Here is a 9,501-nt window from a genome sequence, read left to right on the forward strand (position 1 = left end):
ACAGCCATCTTGTCCTCTGTTGTCCTTTTCCCTTCCTGCCTTTAATCTTTCCCAGTATCAGGGTCTTTTCTAATGAATCAGCCCTTCTCATCAAGTGGTGAAAGTATTGGCACTTCAGCTTCAGCATTAGTTCTTCCAATGCATATTTGGGATTGATTTCCTTCAGGATGGACTGGTTGGATCTCCTTGCAGTCCAAGGGACTCTCAAGAGTCTTCTACAACACCACAGTTCAAAAGCATCAATTCTTCAGTGCTTAGCCTTCTTTATGGTCCAACTCTCACATCCATACATGACTCCTGGGAAAACAAACCAGCCAACCAAATAATAAAAATCAATGATTCAGAAGAAACACAGTTCTTCCTGCTTGGCTAGGGATGTGGGAAGAACGAATCTGCAGAATAAGTAGGCTAGGGCCATACAAATGCTTCCCTGGCAGCTCAGTGGTCAAGAATCCAGCTGCAATGCAGGAGATGCAGCTTGGATCCCTGAGTAGGAAAGATCCCCTGGAGAAGGGCATGACAACCTACTTCAGTATTCTTGCCTGGAGAAGCACATGGACAGAGGAACCTGGTGGGCTGCAGTGCATAGGGACACAAAGAGTCGGACATGGCTGATGCAACTGAACATGTGCATGGACTATAAAAATTAACAGAAACAACTTGTAAAGAATCAAGAACAAACAATATTTATATTTGAGATGCTTATATTTATCATGGTGGTTGCTGAATGAGAAATCTGTATAAGGATATCAAGTATAAACAACAAAATATATGCAACTATGCATGTGTGCTCAGTTACTTCTGTCTTTGTGAACCTATGAACTGCAGCCCACTAGACTTCTCTGTTCATGGGATTCTCCAGACAAGAATACTGCAGTGGGCTGCCATGCCCTCCTCCAGGGAATCTCCCTGACCAGGAATCTAACTCCTGAGTTGCAGGCGGATTCTTTGCCACTGAAAAGCCAGGGAAGCCTATATGTAACTAAAGCAGAAACCAAAGCAATTGGGATAATCTGATTAGCTGCAGCCAACACTCACGGTTCACTCATTTTATTTTGGTTCATTCCCATGACTGTAGAGAAGAGACAAAGATTTTATTTTCTAGAGAAGTTTTAGATTCACAGTAAAATTGACTGGAAGGTACAGAGATTTCCCATATACTCCCTGCCCCTCACATGCACAACCTCCCCCATTATCAATATTCCCTACTGGAGTTGTACATTTGTCACAGTAGATGAAACTACACTGACATATCGTTACAATTCAAAATCCTTAATTTACATTCAGTTCAGTTCAGTTCAGTTGCTCAGTCATGTCCAACTCTTTGTGACCCCATGAATCGCAGCACACCAGGCCTCCCTGTCCATCACCAACTCCCAGAGTTCATTCAAACTCATGTCCATCGAGTCAGCGATGTCATTCAGCCATCTCATCCTCTGTCATCCCCTTCGCCTCCTGCCCTCAATCCCTCCCAGCGTCAGAGTCTTTTCCAATGAGTCAACTCTTCACATGAGGTAGCCAAAGTACTGGAGTTTCAGCTTTAGCATCATTCCTTCCAAAGAACACCCAGGACTGATTACCTTTAGAATGGACTGGTTGGATCTCCTTGCAGTCCAAGGGACTCTCAAGAGTCTTCTCCAACACCACAGTTCAAAAGCATCAATTCTTCGGCACTCAGCCTCCTTCACAGTCCATCTCTCACACCCATACATGACCACAGGAAAAACCATAGCCTTGACTAGACAGACCTTTGTTGGCAAAGTAATGTCTCTTCTTTTCAATATGCTATCTAGGTTTGTCATAAGTTTTCCTCCAAGGAGTAAGCATCTTTTAATTTCATGACTGCAGTCACCATCTGCAGTGATTTTGGAGCCCCCCACAATAAAGTCTGACACTGTTTGCACTGTTCCCCCATCTATTTCCCATGAGTGATGGGACCAGATGCCATGATCTTCGTTTTCTGAATGTTGAGCTTTAAGCCAAATTTTTCACTCTCCTCTTTCACTTTCATCAAGAGGCTTTTTAGTTCCTCTTCACTTTCTGCCATAAGGGTGGTGTCATCTGCATATCTGAGGTGATTGATATTTCTCCCGGCAATCTTGATTCCAGCTTGTGCTTCTTCCAGCTCAGCATTTCTCATGATGTACTCTGCATATAAGTTAAATATGCAGGGTGACAATATACAGCCTTGACGTAGGGTCCATCTTTAGTGTTATGTGTTCTAGGGACTGGACAAACACACAATGATGTCATATATCCACCATTAGAGTACTAGACAAAGTATTGTATGGTTGTTATTGTTTAGTCTTTAAGTCATGTCTGACTCTTTTTGAACCCCATGGACTGTAGCCCCCCCAGGCTCCTCTATCCATGGGATTTTCCAGGCAAGAATACTGGACTGGGTTGCTGGGTTGTCATTTCCTTCTTCAGGGAATCTTCCTGATCCAGGGATCAAACTGACCCAGGGATCAAACCTGCGTCTCCTGCATTGGCATGCAGATTCTTGACCACTGAGCCACCTGGGAAGCATTTGTAAGGTACTTGCCTCTTTTTTCTGCAGATTCTTTCCTTCCACACCCTTAGTCCCTGGAAACCATTGTCATACAGTTGAAATCAAAAGTTATGTAACTTTTCTCATATTGGCTTCTGTCATGTGGTCATATGCACTTGCTTCTTCCATGTCTTTTCATTCTCGGTAGTTCATTTATTTTTACTGCTGAATAAAATTCCATCTCTAGATATACTGCTATTTATTTATCCATTCAACTACTGAAGGATATCTTAGTTAATTCCAATTTATGGCAGTTATGAGAAAGCTGCTGTAATTGTCCATATTCAGGTATTTGCACAAACTTAAATTTTCATTCATTTGGCTAAATACCAAGGAATGAGATTGCTGGACTGTATAGTTATGCTAAACTGTCTTCCAAAGTGGCTGAAACATTTTGCTTTTCCACTAGCATATAATGAGAGCTCCTATTGCTTTACATCCTCCCCAGCATTTGATGCTATCAGTGCTCTGGATTTTGGCCATTCTAATAGGTGTGTACTGATATCTTCAGTTCATTTCAGTCACTCAGTCGTGTCTGAATTGTTGCGACCCCATGGACTGCAGCACACCAGGCTTCCTTGTCCGTCACCAACACCCTGAGCTTGCTAACACTCATGTCCATCAAGTTGGTGATGCCATCTAATCACCTCATCCTCTGTCATCCCCTTCTCCTTCTGCCTTTAATTTTTCCCAGCATCAGGGTCTTTTCCAGTGATCATGTATGGATATGTGAGTTGGACCATAAAGAAAGCTGAGTGCTGAAGTATTGATGCTTTTGAACCGTGGTGTTGAAAACTCTTGAAAGTCCCTTGGATTGCAAGGAGATCCAACCAGTCAATCCTAAAGGAGATCAGTCCTGAATATTCACTGGAAGGACTGATGCTGTGGTTGAAACTCCAATACTTTGGCCACCTGATGCAACGAACTGACTCATAGGCACCTTTTATTTTGTTGTAACTGAAGATAATGCCATAATCAAACTTACATTTGAGTCTTCTAATTTCTCTTGAGGTGATAAATCTTCCACATGCAAAGGCTCAAATGACCTCAAATAATACCTCCATTAGCAATGTATGGATCTCACAACTAAAGATACAAGAGCTGTTTGATTTAGGCTTCTGCTTTTTTCTTGAAACACTAAATAGAAAAGCAAATAGGAAAAAAGAAGCGACACTGATATGAATTGGTTTTATAACTAGAAAGGGGTTTTGAGGGACTCATTCAACAGAATGATCTAATTCTAAGCAAATTTAGTGAGGAAAGAAAACATGTGTATCTTGCTTATATTTAAAAATCATCCAGGGATTTGGAGCAAAGAGCTGATGTGGCCCAGCTGACTATTTCTTTGGTCCAAGAAGAACTTAAGACAACTGGAAGACTTCCCTGGATAATGTGGGAGTGACTGTGGGCTTGCTTTTAGATTTCTGTGTGTGGTTTTGGCTTGGATCAGGAGGCAGCTTGGGCAAGTCTGTGAGAGGGTAAGTAAGAGAGGAACAGGATGCATTGTGCTCCACTGGCTGTTTGCCAGCTTTGCTTTGACTACGCAGTGTTGTCTACTATACCTACCACAACTGGGATAAGTCCTGGCGGACTCAGGGATAAAATCAGGGCAAAAGAGAAACCCTGAGCAGTAAGAATTAAGAGGAAATGAGACTAATCCCTGAAAGTTGCTTTCTCACCCCACCAGCTCTAACTGACAGAGGAAGTTAACAACTAAGGACTTTTTCTTACTAATGCTATTTCTCTAGGTGCAAAAGGTGAAGTTCTGAGAACTGTCTGTGAGTGTTGAGTAATTGACTTTTTTCCTGGTCTTTGAGGTATTTCAGCCTGTGGGAGACTCATCAACTTCCCACTTTCTAGCTTTTCTAGCTGACAATATCTGAGGCTGTTCATCTCTACATGTATTGCTTAATGAAATAAGTAACAGTGTCATGTAAAAATGAGGTGAGTGAAGTCGTTCAGTCGTGTCCGACTCTTTGTGACCCCATGGACTGTAGCCCACCAGGCTCCTCCGTCCATGGGATTCTCCAGGCAAGAATACTGGAGTGGTTGACCCCAAAATAACACATTAAGGAGTTAAATATTTCCAAAGATTAATGATAGTAGAAATGTTAAAATCCAAATAATAGAAATTCCCCAAAGACAGAAAATTCAAAAAAGTAGAAATAAGGAAATAACTTGATAATGGAAATGAATTTTCCAGACTTAAGAAAGAGAAAAGAGCATGGTGTGAGAAAAACCATGGAGAGTCAAAAAGAGAAGAAGAGCAAAACATTTTTAAAAAATTGTGCCCCTAGCTAGTTATAGAAAATTTAGGAACATTAAAACAAAGGAAAAAAATCCAATGATTCCAAGGGAAATAATATATCACATAGAAAACAACCAAGATTATATTAATACCACATTTTCCAACAGCTGTAATAGATGCAAGAAGAAAATACAATAGCAATTTTAAAATATTGAAGGAAAAGAACTTAGAACTATGATTTTATGCCCAACCAAACTCTTCACTCAATTATCAGTGTTTGATTCAAAAATATTCTCAAGCATTAGGGGCTATAAAAATTAATGACATAAAGACCCACTTGAAAGCCTTTTATATAAATTAATAAATAAGAAGAAAGAAAATCCAGAGTATATCACAAGAGATATATGAAACAGAGATGATCAAATACCTTGATAAAATGTATGTATCCTAAAACAAAATCATTATAGCCCCCCAAAAGTGTGTTCATAATTTCCCTGATTTGAAAATCTAGGTAATTCTATCCAAGAAAACTTTTTGTTTTGATGGACATCTTCTATATCATAACCCTGCAACATGGGAGTCACCAGCAACACTGTTATTGAGTACTTGAGATATGACTTCGGTGACAGTGGAACTGAATGTTTCAATTATATTTAAACTAATGTTAACCTTAATAGCCACATGTGGCTAATGACTATTTTTTAGACAGTGTAAGTCTAGGTAGTACTTTCACAGCATCATCTTTTACGACTTAAAATATCTCAACTAGAATTCCATCACCTCCACTATCTTTGTTCGTAGTGATGCTTCCTAAGGCCCACTTGACTTCGCACAGATTCCACAATGTCTAGCTCTAGGTTGGTGATCACCCCATCGTGATAATCTGGGTCATGAAGATCTTTTTTGTACGGTTCTTCTGTGTATTCTTGCCACTTCTTCGTAATATCTTCTGCTTTTATTAGGTCCATACCATTTCTGTCATTTATTGTGCCCATCTTTGCAGGAAATGTTCCGTTGATATCTCTAATTTTCTTGAAGAGATCTCTAGACTTTCCCATTCTGTTGTTTTCCTCTATTTCTTTGCATTGATTGCTGAGGAAAGCTTTCCTATCTCTCCTTGCTATTCTTGGGAACTCTGCATTCAAATGGGTATATTTTGCCTTTTCTCCTTTACCTTTCACTTCTTTTCTATTCACAGCTATTTTTAAGGCCTCCTCAGACAACCATTTTGCCTTTTTGCATTTCTTTTTCTTGGGGATGGTCTTGATCCCTGTCTCCTGTACAATGCCACGAACCTCCATCCATAGTTCATTAGGCACTCTGTCTATCAGATTTAATCCCTTGAATCTATCTGTCACTTCCTCTGTATAACCTTAGGGGATTTGATTTTGGTCATACCTGAATGGTCTAGTGGTTTTCCCTACTTTCTTAAATTTAAGTCTAAATTTGTCAATAAGGAGTTCATGATCTGAGCCACAGTCAGCTCTTGGTCTTTTTTTTTTTTTTTTGCTGACTGTATAGAGCTTCTCCATCTTTGGCTGCAAAAAATATAATGAATCTGATCTTGGTATTGACCATCTGGTGATGTCCATGTGTAGAGTCTTCTCTTGTGTTGTTGGAAGAGGGTGTTTGCTATGACCAGTGCGTTCTTTAGGCAAAACACTGTTAGCCTTTGCCCTGTTTCATTCTGTACTCCAGGGTCAAATTTGCCTGTTACTCCAGGCATTTCTTGACTCCCTACTTTTGCATTCCAGCCCCCTACAATGAAAAAGACATCTTTTAGGGGTGTTAATTCTAGAATGTCTTGTAGTTCTTCATAGAACCGTTCAACTTCTTCAGCATCACTGGTCGGGACACAGACTTGGATTACTGTGATATTGAATGGTTTGCCTTGGAAACAAACTGAGATCATTCTGGTTTTTTTTTTTTTTTTTTTGAGATTGCATCCAAGTATTGCATTTTGGACTCTTTTGTTGACTACGTAAGCTACTCCATTTCTTTGAAGGGATTCTTGCCCACAGTAGTAGATATAATGATCATCTGAGTTAAATTCACCCATTCCAGTCCATTTTAGTTCGCTGATTCCTAAAATGTCGATGTTCACTCTTGTCATCTCTTGTTTGACTACTTCCAGTTTGCCTTGATTCATGATCATGGCAAATAGATGAGGAAACAGTGGAAACAGTGACAGACTTTATTTTCTTGGACTCCAAAATCACTTCAGATGGTGACTGCAGCCATGAAACTAAAAGACACTTGCTCCTTGGAAGAAAAGTTACGATCAACCTAGACAACATACTAAAAAGCAGAGACATTACTTTGCCAACAAAAGTCCATCTAGTGAAAGCTATGGTTTTTCCAGTAGTCATGTATGGATGTGAGAGTTGGACTACAAAGAAAGCTGAGCACCAAAGAATTGATGCTTTTGAACTATGGTGTTGGAGAAGACTCTTGAGAGTTCCTTGGACAGCAAGGAGATCTCACCAGTCCATCCTAAAGGAAATCACTCCTGAATATTCATTGGAAGGACTGATGTTGAAGCTGAAACTCCAATACTTTGGTCACTTGATGTGAAGAACTGACTCATTGGAAAAGCCCCTGATGCTGGGAAAGATTGGAGGCAGGAGAAGAGGACGACAGAGAATGAGATGGTTGGATGGCATCACCGACTCAATGGACATGAGTTTGAGTAAACCCTGGGACTTGGCGATGGACAGAGAGGCCTGGTGTGCTGCAGTCCACGGGGTTGCAAAGAGTCAGACACGACCGAGAGACTGAACTGAACTGAACTGAAGTCTAGATAATAGCAACACAATGTAAGACTTGGGAAAGAGGAAGGAATATGAGAGCCAGGTGAATTCTTTTATTTGGGGGAGAAATAGTTGTCAGTTAGTTGATGAGTATAAATAAGTTTTAATTATGGGCAAGAAGACTTGAGTGGGCTACCTTGCACTCCTCCAGGGGATCCTCCTGACCCAGGGATTGAATCTTCCTGGGTCTCTCGCATCTCCTGCATTGGCAGGTGGGTTCTTTACCACTAGAACCAGCTGGGAAGCCCATACATGTGTATACACATACATATATCCCCTCCTTTTGTACTTTCTTCCCATTCAGGACAGCAGAGTGCACTAAGTAGAGTTCCCTGTGCTATACAGTATATTGTCACTAGTTACCTATTTCATACATAATATCAATAGTGTATATGTATCAACCCTTATGTTTAATTATTCTACACCCTCTCTTCTCATCTCAAACTTCTCACTCAACCCACTAATTACTACCCTCTCATATTTTTAAAATAGACTTTTTCCTTGAAGCAATTGAAGCCATCATGGATATCTCCCTCAATAAAATATTTGAAATACTTTACTTCTCATATCAAGCAACTCTTCTATGTCAGTGACTTAAAAGACAGATATTACATACCTTCTGGATGATTTGTACTACGTATCTTTGAGTCATCTATAAATTGGGAATCATAATCTTTGAACCAAAGACTTAAATCTATTACAATTACCAAATAAAAGAAAGCATGCAAAATATTTACATTTTAAGGGATTTTGTTATTTTTATTTATGTTGCTGTTTCATTTCTAGTTAAACAGTATTTAAACAACTTCCCTAATCACCAAGTATACTTTATCATGAAACTTTCCAATTACTGTTAAGTTGTTGAGTTTTATGGGAACAAAATTCTCTGTGGTCAGGATATTTGCCATGATTTCTTAGTTTTATGGTCACAAATTAAGCCCTATGTTTAGTAATTCCTTGGATATTTTATTCAGAAGAATACATGTAGTACATGTATATATCATTCCTTGTTCCCTCCAGATGCATTAAGTAAACAACCTTTCACTGTTATTTCCCCAGCTTTAATTTATAGACTGATACTCAACTGTCTGACAAACAGCATCAGTATCTTGGGCAGATAGTGCAGTTTACAAACTTCTTTCACTGAACATTCATATTTTCAAACATCTGTTATCTTCAGGGTACTGTGCTCCTGAAGGACACACCAGGATTTATATATCCTCTCTTTAAGAGTTTTAACTAAACTGCAACTCCCACTAACTGACCAAATTGGAAGATGACATCTGTAAAATTCATACAGTTGCTCAAACTCCACCTTAAAAATCATTCAAGATTTTTCTATATCCCTTAGTTGCTACATCCAATCAATTAGCAAATGTGATAATTTTATGAGCTAACTATTTCTAAGATATATACCAATATGCACCATTGTCTTCAAGGCCTTTAATATTTGTCTCTCCATAAGCTTGTTGTTGGTTAGTCACTAAGTTGTTTCCAACTCTTTGCAATCCTGTAGATTATAGCCCACCAGGCTCCTCTGTTCATGGGATTTCCCAAGCAAGAATACCAGAGTGGTGTGAATACATACTTTTTATGCTGTATTCAGGTCATGGAAATGGACTGTAGTTATACATACATTTGTGTTTTCTATATATCCATTGGCTTTTCTCACTTAGTTTTCTCTCATCAAAATACTCCTTCCACGATTTCTTTTCTAGCTAATAATAATCTGACTCTCTCCCCCCACCCCCCTGCACCAAATGATGTATTCTAAAATCTACCTGAATATAATGCACAAGCTTCAGTCACAACATTTACCATTTGCATAAACTGTATCTATTTGTAGATTAATCTCTATTATTAGGCTTTATTACAGGAATACTAAGGATAGT

Source organism: Oryx dammah, unplaced genomic scaffold (genome assembly GCF_014754425.2).
Source record: "Oryx dammah isolate SB20612 unplaced genomic scaffold, SCBI_Odam_1.1 HiC_scaffold_1, whole genome shotgun sequence".
NCBI lineage: Eukaryota > Metazoa > Chordata > Mammalia > Artiodactyla > Bovidae > Oryx > Oryx dammah.